The 21,858-nt window shown below is 42.1% G+C and overlaps 1 pseudogene; it reads left to right on the top strand.

The window, feature by feature from the left end:
- Nucleotides 1-15,590: 15,590 nt before the first annotated feature.
- LOC112890513 lies at nucleotides 15,591-18,894 on the top strand (annotated as a pseudogene).
- The last annotated feature ends 2,964 nt before the right edge of the window (nucleotides 18,895-21,858 follow it).

Raw genomic sequence — 21,858 nt, 5'->3', positions numbered from 1 at the left:
TTGTCTCGATTTTTTTTTTCCTTTCGGTAATGCTCTGATCTGAGCATTGGGGACCCATCAAAATATCAGATGTGGGTCCACATTACTATTCCTTCTAGCTATAGCTGCACCAACTCCCTTTCTCTAATTCATTCTTATCCACTCGTTTGGTCGCTCTTGAGCCTCGTATCCTCCTCCACCTCCGATCTCCATTGACCATGCTTGCCACTCCACCACTTTGAGCTCCCCTCACCCTCACTAGAATTGCAGCGCGGTGAGCACGGACACATCCCTACCATCTCAAACAATTGGGTGGTTCCCCATGGTGGAGCAATGCGAGCGGGCATCACGGTGCCGGGGCAGTTCCCCATGAGTTCTAGCATTCACCGTCGAGCCGCTCGAGGGTGTTATATATGGCGGGGCAGCGCACGGCCAATTCTTCCACCCATCATATATGATATCCTCTCCAGCCCAAGCTCGCATGCCATGCCACTGGCGACCTCCTTTCCCTCGGCTGGACACGCATCAGAGGAGGCTATTCTTGCCAACCCAAATTTGCGGTGAGTGGAGGCGTTGGATGGCATAGGACCAACAGCGACCTGGGCTCATGTGTGATGCTGTGATTATTGTTTTGCAGATGTTACAGTATGTGAGTTCAAATGTTACAATAGACGATTTTGGATGTTGCAGCAAACAAAAATTGAGATGTTAGTTTTTTATTAGATTCTTCTATCGATGTTGCATCGGATGTTCCAGTTCCAGCATGTTCCATCGAGTCTTTTTGACATGTTGCAGTAGATGATGTTCTGATTTTGCTGAGTTGATTGCAATTGATATGGAATGTTGAAATTAGTGATTTCAGATATTACAAAAGGCCATTAGGAATATTCAGATAAGCAAACTGAGATGTTGCTAGATGATGCTAGTTGATTGCAGTAGATGATGTTTTGTTCGATTAGCTATTTTTCAGTTTTTACATAAGGTGTTTCTGTGATGTTGCAACATGTGTTTTGAGATGTTGCAATTTTTTTTTGTTTTGCCGCTGATAATGTGATTTTAGTGGAGCCAGACTCATTTTTGTATGATCTGGGATCTTTTCTTATGCTCTTTTTTATCGTTAGATTTGTGAGAGAGTTGAGCTCATTCGCAATCTTTAGTTTGTCAAGGGCACACGGCTCGAGCTCTAGCAAAGATGAGAAAAACACGAAGAGAGGACGAATCGATGGATGATGTTGCATGCTAATGAGCAAATGTTTTGGTGGGAATTATTCTGAATTGATCCATTAGCTTATGGCAGCTCCATCATACGGTCGCAACCGCGTCCACACTAGCAGCTCCGCTTTTTTGTTTTATTTACATTGCATTTATAGTATGATAATACATCTATATAAACACCTAGGCATATTTCCTAGTGGATGGTAATTTTAGAATTAGCTGGTACGCTGGGCAGGTAAGGGGCGCTCGGTGGTGACAAAGCTTTTCGGCTTTTGGCAGAAACAATTTGCAAGCATCAATTTTTATGGGTCTCCACCCCATTCTCTCTCTCTTTTGTCTGCACAGTGGGTCCAACGTGAGGGATACGGTAATTCTAATTGGGTGAGAGACATTTTTACAAGTATAATATTCATTCTTTATAGTACAGATTTGGTAAAAATATAATTTGCAAACATCAATTTTTATGGGTCTACACCCGGTTATCCCCCTCTCCTGGCTGCACAGTGGGTCCAATGTGAGGGGCGCAGCGAGCCTAATTAGCTGAGAAACATTTCCATCAAAAGTATTCCTTCTTAATAGTATAGATAGGTGAGCAATGAATGTTTTCTAGAAATAGCAAAAGTTTGTGCATCAATATGTTTAAGCTCTATCAAAAATGATTCTTTTAAGTGAAATCCCGCACCTCCACCCCCCCCCCCCCCCCCCCGAAAAAAAACCTGGATGATACTCCTGAACGTATCCATCTTTTGCAAACACAACATTGGCAGGTCCATATTATTCGATTAGGAATAAATCGTTTCAGTGTATGCATACTAAGGCAATTTTTATGATAAAATCTAGTATATGGTGCGCATTTACAACAAAACATATTGTTGGAGAGGGTGGAGTGGTTGCATATGGGATGTTTTTTGCAATTCTCTCCAGGTTATTTTAGTAATCATCTTCTTGCACGTTCGTACCTCATGACATCTTCATACGAAATAGGATATGTAGTGAGTCGTTCATGCATCCTTTCTATTGTTCTTCACCAATTTAGGTTCTTTTTGGATGTGAAGTATTTTCAGCTTTCGAGAAGTATCATAGTTTAATGAAATACTGCGGTTTTGGAAGCTACAGGGGTATTTTGATGCTACAGATCTTGAAAACCAAAGTATTGCAGATACTGTAATCTTTATGGAGTTTTAGGAACTCCACTCTACACTTTTTTTTTAAACTGTGGTTTGGCACGTCTCTAGTAAACTACAGTCTCTTAATACCATGCACAACAAAACTTAGCATTAGTACCGCACATATGGCGCGCTTAGTACCAATTGATCTGCACATATGGCGCGCTTAGTACCAATTGATCTGACCAGTACCATGCTCCCGGTACTAAATGCACCATCCAAAAAAAGAAAAAAAAAAGTATTACGAACCGATGGGAGGCCCACAAGTCACAAGTCATGTGAATTTTTCACGCGTAAATATGAGTGTGCGACCGCAAGGATTTGAACCCCAACCTTCAGCCTCGTGTGTAGCTTCCTTACCATACCACCTCCAAATCACATGTGACTAAATGGGAGATGTTTTCCTTTTGAAGAAACCCATGAAGCACCATTTAGTACCGTCAACAACACCACCTGGTACTAAATGTCACATTTAGTACCGGGTGGTGTTATTGATCATTATTAAATAGCTCGGCCATAGCTCGGCCATTTTAGTACCGGCACTAACATGTCACATTTAGTACCGGGTGGTGTTATTGATCATTATTAAATAGCTCGGCCATAGCTTGGCTATTTTAGTACCGGCACTAACATGCGCGACGAAAGCTCATTTTTCTAGATGGTTTTCCAAAACTACAACATCATTTGCCTACTAACCATTAAATAAATGATCTCACACTCCATGTTTTAGTTACAGGTATAATGATTCTTCTCAGATTGTATGTCGTCTCATCAAGGTTTTTGACAAAATTCTAAAACCACCCCATACGTCATTTGGAGTTAGACATTCCCCCTGTACGCCTTTTTATGGCAAATGTCCAGCTCCTACTCCACACTATCGCAAAAATCACTCCAGTACACATACATATCTGATTCCGTCTACTTTCATTAATCTAGGGCCACGAAAGGCGAACATGACTGAGTCAAGCTTGTTCAAGTGTTAAAATATGCTAATCATTGTGGAGTAGTAAATTTGTCAGGAAGTAGCAACATTATACTCAAGAAACTATTTAAATTTTATAGAGACAACATTGGCAGCTCCAAATTTGGAAATGGGCTGCATTGGTTAATGTAACACCCTAATTTTCAAATTAGGAATCTAAATAAATTTTACTAGATTCTTTACAGGATCCATCATAAGATTTTTATTCAATTATTTTAATTTTATAGCACTTACAGTGAATTAATAGTAATTTACTTAACCATAAAAATAAATATAAGAAAATATAGGTCATGTGCATTTCATGCCGCATTGCATTATTTTATTGTTTATCTTCCATTTCAATTTAAATTTTAAATTCAAATTTAAATGCATTTGAATGCAATTATTTTTCTCTTTCTTTTCTCTTTAGGCCCGGCCCACTCTCTCTTCCTCTTTCCCCTCTCTCTTTTTTCTTCCACGCGGCCCAAGCCTAGCCGGCCTTTCTTCTTTCCCCCCTTTCCTCCCCACGCGGCCCAGCTGGCCCAGCCTGATCGCTTTCTCCCCCGGCCCAGTCACCCCGCCCGCGCGCCCCTTCTCTCTTCTTCCCTTCTCTCTCGCTGACAGGCGGGGCCTGCCTGTCGGGGTCGTCCCCGACCTCGAGCCAGACTCGGGCTCGAGCCCGAGTCCGGCCACGGCACGGCACGGCCTCCCCCGCCGTGCGCTGCCCCGGGCCCGCACGCCAAGGCACCCTCGGCAGCTCTATAAAACCGCCGCCCTGTGCCCTAGGATCCGCAAGACCCGCAACCGCCGCCTCTTGTCTCGTGAACCCTAGCCGCGCCGCTGCCTTCGCTGCCGCACCTCGGCCGCCGTCGCCGTCGCCGCCTCGCCGCTCCTCTGTTGCCGCGAGCCGCCGCCGGAGTTTCGCCTTGGGGTAAGGAGCGTCGCTGGCCGGTTTTCTCCTTTCCCCGCGTTCCCACCGTGAAGATTGCTCGCCATCGCTGCCGTGCTGCGCCTCGCCATCGCACGCCTTCCTCGGACCCCGGCGCCTCGCTCCAACCTCTTAAACACGTTCCCCTCCTCGCTCTCTTTCTCCCAGGCCAAACCCGAGTCGAAGCCGTGACCGGAGTCACGTTTACGCGATTCTCCGACGAGCCACCGCCGCAAGACCTCACCGCCGGCGTCCAGCGCCGCCGCCCCGCAGCAGCCAGCTGTTCCCCACCGTCCGATCCAGATCCGACGATCTAGATTAGATCTAGACTGGGGTCAAATAACCAGATAGTGGTAAACCCTAGGATATTTTGCACTTTAGCCCCTGAGTTCTATCGAAATCAACCCACAGTCAATGGCAGTTCAAATGTATTCACGAGTAGATCATTTTTCTTCTGTTTAAGCCCCTGTCTTTTTCTAAAATAGAACCCGCCATCCTTAGCCCCTCTATTTTTCAATCTAAACCCTAGGTCTAAGGTTTAATTATATTTTAGCCCTTAGTTTCTTGTTCAGAGCCCTTCTAGTTTTAAATCTTTTACAAATAAGCCCCTAGAATCATGTTTTAGCCATAACTTCTCCGTTTTAACTCCGTTTTCATCGATTCTTGTGCTCATGTGACCCTTGCGACGTATACAGTAGCTTTATAATGATGTTTTGCTCTATTTATATTGTTTGGTGTACTATTTTTATTTGTTATATTTATTTATTTGTATGTACTTAGATGTTACGATAGACGGTGCGCAGTTCGAGGGTCCGCAAGAGCAAGGTTTTGAAGATGTTCCCGAGCAGCAGCAGTACTTTGACGAAGTCAAGTGGTCCTTGATCATATTCCGATCCTAATAACTTTCTAAATACACATATTTACTTTATATGCATGTATATGTCTAGAATATGATGGATCCCAAACTAAGGATGTGCCTAGTTTATTTTGAACTTTCTTGATTAAACCTGGGTTGTTATATTTATATTGTAGCAATGCTAGTTGCTTTTACTCAGATTTTGGTTCAATAATCTGGAAATTACACTACACTGGTTTTACACATGTTCTGAAAGACTTTTATGGTGATAATTAAGATTATTGCATAAATTGTAACATAAAAAACCACCTAGAAAAATAGTGCAACCACAATACTACATGGCTCTGATCTTGACTAATTAATTAGAAACTTTAGTTTGTGATGGTCTTACCGAAAGGACAAGAGGGGAATACATTGATGAGTATAGCTTGGTCCTCTTGGAGGCTTTGTTTATGGTCCTTGGTTAAGATACCACCTCATTAGGGAGGGTTATGACCACTTCGGCCTGAAACCTTAGCGGACCGTTGCAAGTTAGGGAATCTTTGTAAAGATATCGTAGTGAATCCCTGCCACTTACCTCGAAAGTGTTCAAGGGCCTTACAAACTCGGGCATTAAGGGAAACATGAGTTGTGGGTAAAGTGTACAACCTCTGCAGAGTGAAAACTGATATATCAGCCGTGCTCATGGTTAAAAGCGGCTTGGACCCTTACATGATAATTGAACTTAAAGATAATCTAAATCGATGTTCTTTACTTATTGTTGTTATCTTATCTCTTTTATTTATTTAAGGGTTGGTATATACTTACAGTTAGTTAATGCTTACTAAATAGTCAAATCATATCAGCTTTTTCTTGATTTTGGCCTTACATGTCATATAATTTACTTCACTTGCTGAGTACCAACCATAAGTGTACTCACGCTTGCTTTATTAAAATCAATGCTACTCAGAACAAGATAATTGTTCGGAGTTCCCAGAAGATTTTGAAGAGTACTAGGCGTATGTCTCCCAGTCATCTGCCTGTGAAGTTGAAGTCCGCTGCTAGTTATAAACATCTATTTATTCACTTCAGATTAAGACTTTCAGTCATATAATTAAGTATTATGATGCTCTCTTTCGTTATGATATTATTTTGGGTATACACTTATCGTCTATCATATGTGTGGAACTTGATCCTGGCGCACATATGAGATGCATTTGATTTCCTTTTTAAAACCGGGTGTGACAATTAAGCATGTGTGCCCTGCGATGATTTTTATTATAAAGGCAAGTGTTAGATGGGCATATCATCGCACTTGACTGTATTGGATTGGGATTGGATTGACATCCAAAATCCAATCGGAGAAATCCAATTGAAGTCCAACTAAAATCAAGCATTCATCCAGTCCAATCCTAACAATTATTCTCCGATATCCAATTCAGTCCAATCAAACTCTCTTTAATCCAAATCCAACCAATATAACCCAAAATTCAAGCATGTAGTGGGAGCCACAAACAATCAGCCGCGAGCGCATCATGCTGGACGCCAATATGTGTGGGTCCTAGGTGTCAGATTCATCTTTCCTATCTCATCCCAGAACTCCAGAAGCATCAATCGTCATCCTATCTGCCCTCTCTCTCGTTGTTCGCCACACGCCGGCTCCACACACACCAGCAGCCGCGCGCAACCACCGCTCGCACCGGTACCTACGCCCGCTCGCTGGCCGATCGCTCCGCCCTCGTACCGGCCCAACGCACGTGAGCTCCCATGCATAGCTCGTGAGCCATCGACGAGATGGGTAACCGATGTCACACACTAAAATATTTAATTTTAGGATGTGAATATCTCTTACAATATGTTCATCTATCAATAAGATTTTTCGAGAATTTTAAAGATTTTTCTGACAATTATTTTATTTATCCAAGAGCTAGATCCATTTTTTTTACTTGGAAAGCTCTAAAATTCTTTTTCATCAGCTCCAAATATTTTATTTGGAATCCTCGCGACCCAAATTAACTCCTGAGTTTTTCCTCAGAAAATTTTGGGATTCTTCCGGATATATTTTTCTTGGTTTGAAATATTTATCTGGACTTTTCTAGATTTATTTTAAACTTGAAAATATGTTCTGGAAAATATTTCTATTCTTGATTTTCATCGCAGTCGGACCGAGCCGTATCTTTGTTGTATATCCTTTTAACCTTATCCTCTCCGAATCATTAAGAAGTTCCGTCGAGCTCCCGATCCTCTAACCGTTTCCCCCGATCAAGTCATGCTTGAAAACGACACCTCGTGGCTCGTCTTCTGTATTTTTCCGACGATGTTTGATCACCATCAGCTCCAACGACTCGGCCTGATCCTTTCCTTGTCTTTTCGCGCTCCCGAATAAATGGTTCACGTTAATCAGCTCTGTCAGCTCATTTTTATGTTCAGCTCTCACCCGATCCTATCTCAGTCCATAATCGAATCCCTCGGCCTCGCACCGACTTGCTGCCGCGCTGCCTCCCTCCTGTAGCCGCAGTCCCGCCCCTGCAAGTCCCCAGGTGCGCAGCACGTAGCCGGCCCTACCCTTCGTGACCCCGTATCCTTTTCTGCTGTGCCCTATAAAGGGCAAGCGCTCGAGCCCTGTTCCAATTCGTTCCTGCTGTACAGCCGCCATCACTCCCTGCACGCCTAGTCTCATCTCCCGTGGACAATCCGGACTCAAGAACGAGCCCTAGTCCGATGCGCCGCCTTGTCCCAGCCTGCCAAATCCTACATCTCCACGTTCCTATAAATTGTGCAGACTCCTTTTTCCCTGTTGCCTCTCTCTCCCCCGGGTGCCCCTGTTGCTGCTGCCGGCCCTAGCCCCCCGGGCATCCTCTTCCTCCTCCTGCCCATCGTGTGCCCAGCACAGCTGCCGCCGCCTCGAAGCGCTCAAGTCCCTGCGTCACGCCTCCCTCCTTGCGCCGCGCCCCCTGCAGGCCGCTCGGCTCTGCCCCTGCGCTGCCCCCTGCCCGCTCCCCCTGCAGCCAGCCGCCACCGTGCGCCAGGCCTACCCAGCGCCACCCCTACCCAGAGCGTCACCATCAGAACGTCTCCATCCCCCCTGTGCGCCAGCCCTGCCCAGCCCCCAGGCGCCCAAGCCCCTGCCCTGCTACAGCCAGCGCCGCCCCTTCCTCCTGCACCTTCACGCGCCACCAGAACGTCGCCAGCTCCCGTGCGCGCGCCCCGCACCTCCTGCGCGCCTGCCCTTGCCCCTGCCCGCTCTTCCCCCTGCAGTGCCGCCCCTCTCCTGCAGGCCGCCGCCAGGAACAGGAGAACCGCCAGGAACAGGAGCAGAACCGCCTGGAACAGAACAGACCCGTACTTGCATCTTCCTCCATGAAATTCGATCTCTACCATGCATCTCCGTGGTAAGTTAGGTATGGAATCGAATCCTCTCGTCGTCCTCTTTCATTTGCACCGCTCCTTGCGCTCTCCCATACCCTAAATCGATGGGAATTTGTGAAATTGCAGCCGCCGGCCACCATTGGGGCTGTTTCAAGTTTTTTTCAGATTGTTCCCTGAAAGATTCTGTAATTATTGTGTAAATTTTTGTGTCTAGCGAAAATTGCAGAAAATCCCCTAGATCTTTTCAATCTTTTCAATCCAGCCCCACCATGGAATTTTTCAGATCTAACCCTAATCTTTTCCTATTTTGCAAGCACTATTTTCTGTGTCTTGTATTTCTTTTCTGCTAACTCCTAAAGTCTATAGTTAATTACGTATAGGTCCTTGCAGCCCTGTTTTATGCGTAGTTTCCGCGTTTTAGATCCGTTTCGATCCGTTCTTTTTGCGTTAGTCTTCTAAAACCCTAAGCTATCATTTAGTAGTGTTGTTGTGCTGTAATTCCTATTTTTAAAATTAAATATCAATTTAATTTGAATAATATCCTCTCATCTAGTTTTCTGAAATTAAATCCAATTAAGTCTTTTCTCCAGTTTTCATAATTAATGTTAATTTGATTAATATCAACTCAAATGTGCTTGTAATTTAATTTGTTTAGTTCAACTCGAATCATAAAGTTATGCGTTTAGATGTTCTCACAAGTTTTCTTTTCTAATTAATTATTTAATTAGTGCAATTTGTACATAGAGAATTGTATATAAAATTTGACTGAGTTCTATTTCGTCTTTATAAATGCAAATATAATATGAGTTAATTATAATTAGGGATATTCTCTTTTGAATATCTTTTACATTAGTTTTCTGGATTAAAATAAATGAAAGCCTATAGTTATTTTATTTCTTTCATTACATAAATCTTCCGATAGCTAAGTCTTCCGATAGCTGTTTCTTTTCAACCCTAGCTCCGTTTTCCGTGTTTCTTGCGCTCTCGTGACCGTAGCAACGAGCCTTATCCTTTAGTTCGCTCTTTTAAAGCTTTCCTTTTGTTTGTTGTATCTGTTCTTAGTTGTTCTTGGTTGTTTGCTTGCTTGTATGCTTCGGTCGGATGCTTTTGTGATGTTAGAAGAAGCGCGATCCAAGAGCTTTGAAGATCTAGAGTTTCAAGAACAAGAGTTGAAGACTCTGAGCAGCTATTCTTTAAAAGAAAGTCAAGTGTTTCCTTGATCATTCTTTTATCCTAATAATCATAATAAATATAATTTTTTCTTTATATGCATGCATGTGTCCTAATATTGATGGATCCTAATTAAGGATATGCCTAGTCTTTATGATCATTCCTTATCAACCTGGGTTTTATCTTTACGTTGGGTAGCTATTGCTTAGTTGCTATAACTGGTTCCGGTTCGGGAATAATATATAACCATGATGATGATAATGATGATGCTACACCTATTTTATCTATGTTCATGCTCTTTATGTTGTTAATCACAAGATTATATGTTTAATCGGAATATGGAGAACCACTCAGGAAAACAGTGCAACCACAATACTATATGGCTCTGGTCTTGGCTAATTAATTAGAGACTCTAGTTTATGATAATCTTACCGAAAGGGCAAGAGGGGTTGCATCGTCGGGGTATAGCTCGGTCCTCCTGAGGGTATGATATGGTCCTGGGTAAGGCGCCTGCCTCATTAGAGAGAGTTATGATCGATTTGGCTTAGAAACCTCAGCGGACTGTCATAAGTTAGGGAATCTTTGTAAAGGTCTCGTAGTGAATCCCTTGCCACTCATCTCGGAAGTGTTTAAGAGGTTAGCTACCTCGGGCAAATCGGGAGACACGAATTGTGGGTAAAGTGTACAGCCTCTGCAGAGTGAAAACTGATATATCAGCCGTGCTCATGGTTAAGAGCGGCTTGGACCCTCACATGATTAATTGAACTTGAAGATGAATTAAATCGTGGACCATGGTTATGGTTATGGTTATTGTGGACCATGTTTATGGTTGTAGTTATGCTTATGTTGTATCTCTTCTCTCTCTTTTAATGTGGGCTTTTGGTATAAACTTATACCTTAGTAATCAGGTGCTAATAAAATTTGACCAACTAAAATTGCTTATCGCAGTAAGCCAGTCAGCCTTTCCTTGATTTTGGCCTTCATGTCATATAATTCCCAATACTTGCTGAGTACCAACCATAAGTGTACTCATGCTTGTTATAATTACTGCTCAGAGGAGAAAGTGATCTGAAGTCTTTTGAAGATGATGCTGAGTTCTAGACCTGCGCAACCCCCGGTCGATTGCCTATGAAGTTTGGAGTCTTCGTTTACAGGATAAGCTGTATAACTCTGATAATGTTTATAGTTTTTTAATTCTCTTTTGGTGATACTGTTGCTAATTATTCACTGATTCAGTCACTATATATATGGAACTTGATCCTGGCATACATATAGTTATGCATTCGGTTTTGTCCTTAAAAACCGGGTGTGACAACCGACGGCGTCGAGGCCCGCTTTCGCTGTGGCCACAGCCGGCCGCTCTGCTCCACCCGTTCGGCGCACCTGCCTCCGCCCCGCTCACGAATGCTCTGGCTGCGACCGTATTATGCTCCGCCTGCTCCTAGCTGGCCCCGGCCCCCACACGTGACTGCCTGCTTCCACCCTGCCTCTCGGTGGCGACGGCGACGGCGCTCGAGTTCCTGTCGAGCTGTCCGCCGGACCACGCCATCGTGAGGCCAGCTCCGCCTCTCCCTTCTCCGATTCCCTGCCCGGCGCTCGGCACAAGAAACTGTGTTGGCTTCCTCTCCTGCGCTTCCTTGCTCTGGTCCATTAAAGTTTGGATTATCCCCTAATTTTTATCCAATAGAATTCAATCCTATTTGATCTAAAGCAAATGGATGTTCATATCCAACTTAGTGTCACTGTGTCATATGGGATGGTTTTTGCTATTATGTCAATGTATCTTAGCATTATTACATATTTTGTTTATATGAGGTACCTCCCATGACATGTTCGTTATCTTCATCTAAAATTAAACACTGATTCAATCCTCCGTGCATTGTTTCACTAGGGCTTCACCAATTTAAGTTCTATTTGGATTTAAATTACTTTCATAGTCTTAGAAAAACATGGTTATCATAGTTTCATGAAATAGTTCTATACGTCTTGGAAAGCTATGGGGTGTTTGGATGGTGCAAACCTAATTGTTTCGAAAAGCATGGTATTGCCAAATTAAACTATAGTCTTTATGCAGTTTTAGGAGCTCCACTCCAAACCACTGTTTTCTAATCTGTGGTTCTGCATGTCTATGGTTTCTAAAACTATTTTCTTGATACCACAAGTTTGCTTGAAACTACAAAATCATTTTCAAATTACCATTAATAAATACATGAGCTTATGCTCCATTTTTTAATTTCTGGTACAAAAATGATTTTGGTCCAATATCTTGCATATAATCTTAAATCAGAATTATCATTTATCACAAGCATGCATAATGTGGTTGTTGAATCTTCACCACCAAATGCAGCTTTAGAAAATCATCATTGTACACATAAAGATCGAACCTTTTACTAAGATAGTTTATTAGATATATCCCACATGCCGATCTGAAAATCTTACAGATTATGTCTATTATTTTTTGTATTTTTGGATGTATCTCCAGGATCTCCACCCAATTAATTCATTCCAGTGTCATATCTGTATATCTGAAATTAATTAATATATCTTGATATCTAAAGTGGATTGTCATCCCTTAGAGCTACGAGTATATGTATAACCAAAATTAATAAACTAGAAGTAGAACCATATGAAATATTACAATGTAATTAAAATCCAGGTGACCACCCATTTAATTTATTCCAGTACCCACTACTAGAAAAACGGTCTATTGGTAGCAGCACGTTAGTGCCGGTCAAGAACGAGTCGGCACTAACGTGCCTCAACAGTGTAAGGCGGGCACGTTAGTGCCAGCTAGAAATACCAGCCGGCACTAACGTGCCATCCCCACAACTGTCAGACGGCTGCCACAACGGTCAAAACGCACGTTAGTGCCGGTCGGAATATCTAGCCGGCACTAACTTGGTCAATTACAAGTTAGTGCCGGCTGTCTGCTCTAGCCGGCACTAAACGTACACAGTTAGTGCCGGCTAATGCCACTAGCCGGCACTAACTTGCCCCGTATATACCGGCCACTCCAAACCCAGCCCTCCATTTCATTTGGCACTCCTTCTTCCCGAGCCTTCAACCGAGCTCTTCTCACTCCCATGGCGTGTTACAGGGGAGGTGCTGCCCATTTTTCCCCAAATTTGTGAGGATTTCACCCATCCAAGTGCACCAAAGGTTAGTAGCTTCTTCCACTCTTCTTTCACGGTGTTTATTCTTTGTTTCATGCTTTCTAGATAAAGAAAATAGTGATTTTAAGGTTGAGGAAAAATGAGCATCATTTTCCGATTTGTTCATTAATTTGAGCAAAATAGAATGGATTTGTTACTTTTTAGAGAAGGTTTTCTAGATAGTTTGACTATGACACATTTAGAGTAATTTTTTTGAATTATTTCACGGGGACATGTGTATATGTTACTATGCAAAATTTTAGAGATTTTAAGGATGAGGGACAATGAGCTAATTATTGATAAATTTCCTGCTATAGTGATAAATTTGGCTTATTTAGCTAATGAGCTAATTATTGAAATAATGGATCTGATTACACCGAAAATACGATTTTGTTAAAGAAACACTATATACCTAACTAGTGAAACAGAACAAAGCCACTCAAGAAAACTCAAAATAAAAGGACAGATCTTACTTTGGGATTTGGATCATCAGCATCACATAAAACACCAGCTAGAGTAGTATAGTTATCAGCTTCTATATGCTCCCAATTGTCACCATACACTGTCAGTAGCTTCTTCAATTTTCGCACAACAGTTTCCTTTCGAAAACCCATACTGGTCATGGATCTGACCGCATCATTAAATCTTTCCTCCAAAGCGTTTGGAGCTGCCATCCTACTAGCAATGAAGTAAGCATCAAACATGATATAAATACATATTAAAAAGGGAATGATTCACGGCATGAAAAATATTAAGATTTGCAATGCAAGATAGGCTGCAATTGTTAATAAGCTGGCAAGATATAAGCTATAAGCAACTTATATTATCTTGAACTAAGCATGCTTCATTTGGTACAGTGAACCATAATTTGTGGCATTAGATCTTTATAAGAGAGGCTAGAACAAGACTTTAAGATGGAAGAGACAATTCATTCTTGCTGAATTTGATGCTAGCAAAATGCCCATTCTTATATAACTCGTGGACTGGAGTGGACTAACAGAAAACAAATGTTGTCTATGGAAGCTAATTGGTATATCCCATATAAATCATTATCCCAGGGAACTAACCAAGATTACAAGAATGGAACAAAACAATTGACTGACCAGATGAATCTTTCCAAAACCTGGCCGTGGGGAAGTTTTAGATATGTACAAATCATGGTACCACATGCATGATATTGTACAGTAACATTCTTGTGTAGATGTTGCCTCCAAATGCCATATGCAGTAAAATCAAAATTATTATTTCAATACGTTTATACTATCTATGGTGATTTCTCAATTTTAATCACACTGCAGTTCTTGTTCCTACTAAACACTAATGTTATGAAAAAGAAACAAAACCATGTATACCATCTCATATCAAGTATGAAGAAATACCTTTTCCTTTAATTCATGAAAACATGACAAATAGATTTGTTGTTGTGGGGTTCATGGCCACAATATGAAACAAATCAGGGCACCCACTAGTTATTATATGCACAAGCCCAACAAACTGAAATCAATCCCGACAAAGCAAATTCACCACAGCAAGATGTACAAAAAGGGGATCGTGATCTATTGGACAACCCGCACACAATAAATGCACAAGCCATATAATAATCTCTAGAAAAATTTCTGCAAATTATAAATATCCCGATGTATGTATAATTTGAAGCTTTGCAAATAAATCTTGAGTAAAACTACAGAGGCAATTCACTGTAGAACTTTTCGAACTGTATGGCTACTATTGAATGCAAGTTGATAAAGATTTGGTGTATTTCCACTCAATATACATGTCCTAGATGTATTTCTTCCTATCCAACAAAAGGAATGATGCCATATCTCATTGGGTTGATATTGCTCCCAAGTCCCAATCAATTCGAACTCAAATCAAAGCAATGGTATGGCATATATTATGAAAAATTGCACAATAACCTTAGATGTCACTACACTGAATAAATCCAAATGGCTGCAAACAAAACTTTCTCAAAACGATATATATGGATATTATTGTCATAATGCAAGGAGATTTATGTACTTAATACATAAGAATGGGAGGGTGTGAAGTGGGCACATGATTGTATTATAATTTTTTTAAGAATCATCAAAATCCTTCCCAAAACCATATTTAGAGGTTTCGAAAATGACATCCAAAAACATATAGAATAGGTGATCTTACATAAGCTTGCAAAATTTTAAAATTGAGTTCAACCTCATGGGATATGAAGTTGACAGATAGCAATATGTATCTATTTCATCACTACTCATGTAGCCATCTGCTGATTTTCATATCTCAAAAATGAGATTGAGTTTGATCATAAAATTTTGCAAGCTCCTATTGTATATGTCTAATTTTTTTTAGAATTTCCAAACCTTGGATATGCCTCTAGAGAGTTTCTCATAGTTTCACTCTCAAAGCTACTCCCTCCGTTCCGTTTCAAATTATCAGTCGTTTAGACTTTTCTAAATTCATAGTTTTTCTATGCATCTGCATATATATATATATTACGTCTAGGTGTATTGTAAAAACTATAAATCTATAAAAAAAGTCAAAACGAACGGAGAAAATACCACGGACAAAAGCAGATTTACATTTACATTTTTTTTGAATTACTTCATAGTAACCTGTTTTTAGGGATAATGAGCATGATTTTTTTTAATTTGTACATATGGACCGGCAATGGATGCACGGAAGCCGGAGCACCTCGGCGTGGATTCAGGGTTTAGATTCCTTTCTCAAGGCAGCAATGGCAAATAGGTCGCCAAAGGGTTTAATGTGTTGTCCATGCAGTGTTTGCGAAAATAAAAAGGAATTCCGGAAAAGAGAAACTCTATGGAATCACCTGGCCTTGAATGGTTTCATGAGTAACTATAGCCTTTGGACTAAGCACGGCGAAGTTGGAGTTACGATGGAAGATAATGAAGAAGATGACGATGGTGATAACAATCTTTCAGATTGGGCATGGGTTCATGAAGCAGGTGGCTTTCAAGATGAACCAATGGACGAGGATGAAGCAAATGTTGCACAAGAGGAGCCACCTGACGAGCTAGGTCAGGCGTTGCTTGATGCACAGAAAGACAGTGACACTGTGAAGGAGGCATTAAAGTTTGAGAAGATGTTGGAGGATCACAAAAGGCCGTTGTTCCCTAATTGCAAACCGGAGCAGAAGAAGTTGGGTACCACGCTAGAGATGCTGAAATGGAAGGCAACTAATGGTGTCACCGATAAGGGATTTGGTGAGCTATTAAAGATTGTAAAGAACATGCTTCCTGAGGGTAATGAACTGCCGTCAACAACATACGAAGCTAAAAAGATGGTTTGCCCTCTTGGATTGGACGTGCAGAAGATTCACGCATGTCTTAACGACTGCATCCTGTATCGCGGCGAATACGAGAACTTGGAAGCTTGTCCTGTTTGTAGCGCATTGCGGTATAAGATCAGGCGAGATGATCCAGGTGATGTTGATGGGGAGCCGGTAAAGAAGAGAGTTCCCGCAAAGTTGGTGTGGTACTTCCCTATAATACCACGTCTGAAGCGCTTTTTTCAAATACAAGGACAACGCTAAGTTGATACGGTGGCACAAAGAAGACCGTAAGGAGGATCACATGATCAGACACCCAGCAGAAGGGTCCCAGTGGAGAAACCTTAACCGAGAGTATCCTCAATTTGACAACGACCCAAGGAATATAAGATTTGCTCTAAGTGCGGATGGAATGAATCCGTACGGTGAGTTTGGCAGCGCTCATAGTATATGGCCCGTGACCCTATGTATGTTCAACCTTCCTCCTTGGTTATGCCTGAAGCGTAAGTTCATCATGATGCCTGTGCTTATAGAAGGGCCAAAAGAATCTGGCAACGATATTGATGTGTTCCTGCAACCCTTGATGGATGATCTCTTACTGCTCTGGAATAAAGAAGGTGTACATGTGTGGGATGAGTATAAACATGAGTCTTTCAACCTCCGAGCTTTGCTTTTTGTATGCATCAATGATTGGCCTCTGGAAAGAAGAAGGTGTACATGTGTGGGATGAGTATAAACATGAGTCTTTCAACCTCCGAGCTTTGCTTTTTGTATGCATCAATGATTGGCCTGCACTTGCAAAACTTTCGGGACAGTCGAACATGGGATACATGGCCTGCACCCACTGCTATGATGAAACCGATAGCATTTATTTGAAACACTGTAAGAAGTGCGTATACATGGGCCATCGCCGATTCCTTCCTACCGATCACCCCCTAAGAACCGAAGGGAAGCATTTCAAAGGAGAGCCCGAAACTCGTCGTAAGCCTCTGTTCCGTAATGGAAAGCGTGTGTTCTCGATGATCAAGGATGTGAAGGTAGTATTTGGAAAGGGTCCCGATAGCCAACCTGTTCCGAAGGATGACCAGGGACATGTTCCAATGTGGAAGAAGAAGTCTATATTGTGGAACCTACCTTATTGGCAAGTCTTACAGGTTCGCAACGCAATTGATGTGATGCATCTGTCAAAGAATCTTTGCGTCAACCTACTAGGCTTTCTGGGAGTGTATGGTAAGTCAAAAGACACATTGGAAGCAAGGCGCGACATGTGGATGCTAGCTGGACGACAAGGCTTGCAACCCGAGAAGAGAGACAAAGGACGCCACTATTTAAAACCTACTAGCTATAATCTGAGTAAAGAGGAGAAGGAAAGCATGTTCGATTGCTTGAACAGTATCAAGGTCCCGTCTGGGTACTCCTCAAATATACAGGGCATAATAAATGTGAAAGAGAAGAAAATCCAAAACTTGAAGTCCCATGACTGCCACGTTCTGATGACACAATTACTTCCGGTTATACTGAGGGTGTTCTACCGGAAAATGTGAGATTGGCAGTTGTAAAGCTTTGTGCATTCATGAATGAAATTTCACAGAAAGCAATTAATCCAAATAATCTAATAAAGCTGCAGAAAGATATTGTCGAATGTCTTGTCAGCTTTGAGATGGTCTTCCCACCTTCCTTCTTCAATATTATGACACACCTTCTAGTTCATATTGTGACAGAAATAACTATTCCGGGTCCTGTTTTTCTACACAATATGTTCCCTTTCGAGAGGTTCATGGCAGTATTGAAGAAGTACATGCGTAAACGTTCTCGCCCAGAAGGATGCATTGCTAAGGGCTATGGAACCGAGGAGGTCATTGAGTTTTGCGTTGACTATCTTCCTGATCTCAATCCGATTGGGCTCCCCGTGTCACACCATGAGGGGCGACTAAAGGGAAAAGGCACACTAGGAAAGAAATGTAATGTGCACATCCCTTGTAGTGAATTCAGCCAAGCAAACTTCACGGTTCTTCAGAATTCATCCAAGGTGGCTCCATATATTGATGAGCACAAGAATATTATACAGTCTGAAAATCCACAAAAGAATCTTTCTTGGATTACACGCCAACATATAAAAACTTTTGACGGCTGGTTCAGACGAAAATTATTGGGCAACAACACAGTTGATCAAGAACTTCAATGGCTGGCTAGGGGACCATCAATCACTGTCCGGCAATACCAAGGGTACGAAATCAATGGGTATACATTTTATACGAGAGCTCAAGACAAAAAAAGCACCAACCAAAACAGTGGTGTCCGTATGTGTATAGTAAATAGTAATGGAGAAAAGAACAACTACTATGGTGTCATAGAGGAGATATGGGAACTTGAATATGGACCCATAGTTGTCCCTTTATTTCGTTGCGAATGGGTGGCTGGAGGAGGCGTAACGAAGGACCGGTATGGGATGACCATAGTTGACTTTAAAAAGATTGGATATAAAGATGAACCATTTATTCTAGCCAAGGATGTGACACAAGTGTTCTATGTGAAGGACATGTCGAGCAAACCGAAGAAGAAGTTAGATAAGACGTCTGAAGCAGACAAGGCTGGAAATGAGCCGAAACGGCACATAGTTCTTCCAGGAAAAAGAAAAGTTGTTGGAGTTGAGGATATTTCAGACAATTTGGAAGATTATGACCAGATTGATGACCTTCCTCCATTCTCAGTTGATGTTGACCCTAGCATCCTCTTATCCAAAGAGGACACACCTTACTTACGCTGTGATCACGCTCAAGGCACTTTCGTCAAAAGGAAGATTATCAATGTTCCAGAAGATAATGATAATGAGTAGTAGTTTTATACAAATTATGTATTGAATTCTCTCAATCAGTGATGTAATGTAATGCACCGCATAGTATTTATCTCAATTCTTGATACTATTTCTCCAATTATGACATAATATCATCTTCAGATAATATTATATTTTTGCATGGTATAAATATTATTTACATTTACTAATTTTGCATTACTAAAAGCATTGAAACATTAAATTACAAACAAATAATCAAGTAATATGCGAATTGATTACATCATTGTATAGGCTACTATTGAAAAGTTTTTTGAAGAATTTTGCATGGATCAAAATGAAATGTTTTCGATTTATTATCAATAACAGAAACATATACACATATAAACCCTTTACGCTACACATAATTGATAATGGTTGCATATTCGTTAATTTACTTCAATTACTATTATTATTGTGTACATATAATTACTATAATTATTGTGTAGCTAAAAATAAGATATAAATTTTTGTTATATTATTCTAATTATTAAGCCTATGTTGAATAAATTTATGAATACTACAAATTTAGTGTAAATGGGAACTGGCGTGGCCAGTTCCCGCGCGCCAATTCCCGCGCGGATGGTACACGTTAGTGCCGGCTGGTAACCCTAGCCGGCACTAACGCGCCCACGTGACGTCACGTGGGCAAGTTAGTGCCGGCTGGTAATGTCAGCCGGCACTAACCGCGCCATCCCCCCAACAAATTAGCCCCTTCGCCCATTCAGATCGACGTCGCCCCAACTTACCCGCCGCCCTGACGTCCTCGCACCATTGCTGCCACCGCCCGAAGCTCCGGCCGCCGCGCACGTCGTCGTCCTCGCGCGCGGCCCCTTCCGCGCAGCCCGGCCACCCGGCTGCCCCTGCCGCCTCGGGGTCCTCGTGCCACTGCTCCGCGTCCTCGCGCCCCATTGCTGCCGCCGCCCGAAGCTCCGGCCGCGGCGCACCTCAGCGTCCTCGCGCACGGCCCGTCCTGCGCAGCCCGGCCGCCCGGCTGCCCCTACCACCTCGAGATCCTCGCGCCACTGCTCCGCGTCCTCGCGCCCCATTGCTGCCGCCGCCCGAAGCTTCGGCCCCCACCGTCGACCGGCCCCTCCCTCCGGACCTCCTCCTCACCCTCCGATCGCAAAAACGGGTTCGAGGTGAGCATATCAACTTGCAAAAGCATCTGGTTAATTGCACATCAACAATGTTTTGAGTTACGTGATACCCTGCTTCTTAGTCTTGCCCTGACTAATTGCAAAAGCATAATCTGGTTAATTTGGAGGATGATATTTCGACCAACTTGCAAAAGCATCTAAGTTTTGATAAAATTATACTGTCTCCTGCCATTCTCATGCACGCATCAACTTGCTGTTTTGCCTCTATGCACGCATCATTGTACTGTTTATAATAAAATGCTTTTGTGCAAGATGAAAATAAGTGTTTTTAGGCATGCCACTAAGCAATCAAAGGATCTAAAAGTATAGAAACATTTAGCATTATTGTATCTATGTTTTAAACTAGAAGAAGCATATAGTCACAATCAATAAGTTAGCACTATTGCATTAGGTTAATAACCCTGCACCAGCCTGACAGTTTTGTCACAGGTGGCTTTAACTTGTGGGCCAACTTGTTTCTTAAATACAGTGCGTTAATAGTAGGGCTGTTAAGAAAGCTCGAGGCTCGCAATGTACTTGAACTCAACTCATTAATAGCTCGATTCAAGCTTGGCTTGTCTTAAAAACGGGCCAAGCTAGACCCTGTCATCAAGCTCACGAGTCATGGGCTCCGGTCAGCAGAGTTCAAGCCTCGAGCTATTCAATGAGCCTTGTTAATTTTCTCAATCCACATTACATTGTGTTGGAATGCAGAGGCGCACAGCTTTTCAGAGCTCATATGCAGGGTCATTCATGTGATGGTGGTGCAAGGTCTAAATATATCCCATGTGTTAGAAGATAATATTTCCAAGTTTAGAAAATATTCTTTAGGGAACAAGTTGTCTCATGCTCGTTATCAATCAATTAAGCAGCAAGTAAAATAGTTCATTTCTAAAAGCTACAATGATTATTTGTTGTTCTATGCAAAAAGCAAAACAGCGATTTAGTTTCTCTTTTTCATCTGAATTTATTTGGTACACGTCTATAGTCTTTTTCCCTTTCAAATACCCTAGTTCCTTTCAAGTTAAGCAGTATGACTCACATGTTGAATATTTGATCAATAAATTCTCCACGTCGTGATGTTTTTATATATGCTATTAGTATAAAATTGATTTGACCAATGTTAATGACCCCTTCCTCGCGTAACCATGTGCATAGGCACATATCTTTGGTGAAGTCTCTCTGACAGCTCAGGCCATCAGGGCAAACCACCTAATTATCTTACTTGTTTTTTGAGCAAGAGATTCTCATCTTTTCATCCGCTTTACTAGTTCATTTTTATTACCTATCAAATCAGCACTTCTACTGAACACATATCAGTCATCTTTTATACGTATCTAGTTCATATTTGTTCTTATGATAAGATTTCTAAGGCTCTTAATTTTGCAAGCCCCTATTGTATATGTCTGATTGCTCTAAGACATGATATGGTTCAACTTATGAGTAGTTAGTTTGTTTCTAAGTTGTAACATACTTTATGGAGTTTTGTGTTTCGATGGATTCACACTGGCTGGTGACTGCTAGTTCCGCGCAGCCCGGCCGCCCGGCTGCCCCTGCCACCTCGAGGTCCTCGCGCCACTGCTCGGCGTCCTCGCGCCATTGCTGCGGCGCCCGAAGCTCCGGCCCCCACCGTCGACCCCTCCCTCCGGACCTCCTCCTCGCCCTCCGAAGAATCTGCTGAAGAAGGTTTACATCTGCATTTGCTTGATCTTCTCAACTTTGATCATTAGTAGATGAGTTATATTCTTCGGTAATTGGAATACTGATAAAAGTCGAACAAACTCGAAGGTCGATGGAGGAGGTATATGAGTTATATTCTTCGGTAATTGGA

This window comes from Panicum hallii, chromosome 4 (genome assembly GCF_002211085.1).
Source record: "Panicum hallii strain FIL2 chromosome 4, PHallii_v3.1, whole genome shotgun sequence".
In the NCBI taxonomy this organism is placed as follows: Eukaryota; Viridiplantae; Streptophyta; class Magnoliopsida; order Poales; family Poaceae; genus Panicum; species Panicum hallii.
This window is presented reverse-complemented; position numbering and strand designations above follow the sequence as displayed.